Source organism: Egretta garzetta, unplaced genomic scaffold (genome assembly GCF_000687185.1).
Source record: "Egretta garzetta isolate BGI_Z169 unplaced genomic scaffold, ASM68718v1 scaffold1741, whole genome shotgun sequence".
Classification (NCBI taxonomy): Eukaryota; Metazoa; Chordata; class Aves; order Pelecaniformes; family Ardeidae; genus Egretta; species Egretta garzetta.
The window spans coordinates 15,511-16,299 of record NW_009258641.1 but is presented as its reverse complement, the minus strand read 5'-3'; the positions used below and the strand labels follow the sequence as shown (position 1 = coordinate 16,299).

The 789-nt window shown below is 62.2% G+C and overlaps 1 protein-coding gene across 1 annotated transcript in view; it reads right to left on the bottom strand.

Moving 5' to 3' along the window:
- Nucleotides 1-754, bottom strand: part of LOC118453325 (drebrin-like protein B) — a 15,542-nt gene extending 14,788 nt beyond the window's left edge. Inside the window, exon 1 of the mRNA XM_035903743.1 lies at nt 750-754. The gene's annotated coding sequence lies outside the window, so the exon portion shown is untranslated. The remainder of the gene's footprint in view (nt 1-749) is intronic.
- Between the last annotated feature and the right edge of the window lie 35 nt (nt 755-789).

Genomic DNA, 789 nt, shown 5'->3' with positions numbered 1-789 from the left:
CTCTAGTGCAGATCCGGTGCTGGGGCCCTTGCATCCTCTGCAGCCGCGCCAAGGCTCCCTGCGGCCCTCGGTAAAGAGCTTGTGCGGAACAAAAAGCCCCAGCACCAAAGCACCCGCACCGCGGGCTTCGCCAGACCCTGCAAAGCTGCCCCGAAACGCCTCACCCGACCGCGGCCGCTGAGAGCTCCGTGGGTTGTGAGAAACCCTTGCAAAGGAGAAAGGCGGGCGGGGAGGGAACGCAGCCGGGCGCCGGAGGATGCAAATCTAGGGAGCGGAGAAACCTGCCTGGATGCGTTGCTTCCGACCAGCTTTAGCTTCGCCTCAAGAAGCGTTTGTGTGGGAATCGGCAGCCGGATGGAAAATATTCAAAAAAAAAGTCCCAGGAAGCGAGGAACCAAAGGGAGAAAAGGCACCTTAGCAGCGGCAGGCCGGGGGGGCCAGCCCGAGAAAGCCAGCTTTGAGGGGCTTCGGGGTCCTTCCGTCACCTTGCGGCCGGCCGGGATCTAAAATACTGCAAAGAGGTACAGGGAGCCGAACTTTGGGTCCTTCGGAAAAGAGGAAAAGGGAAGGGAAGAAGGCAGAGCCACACATGTGCCTCTCCCGCCCGCCACCAAGGCTCTTCTCTATTTTCCTCGCTCAGAAACAGCACCAAACCCCCCCGGTGCTTCCAGTCGTGCGCTCTTGGCCTCGTCCCGCCGCCGAGGGACCAGCTCAGGCTCGGGGATGAGGGAGCGAGCACCGTTTCCCACCGCCGGAGCCGTTCCTGGCAGGGATGCCCCCAGAAGCACC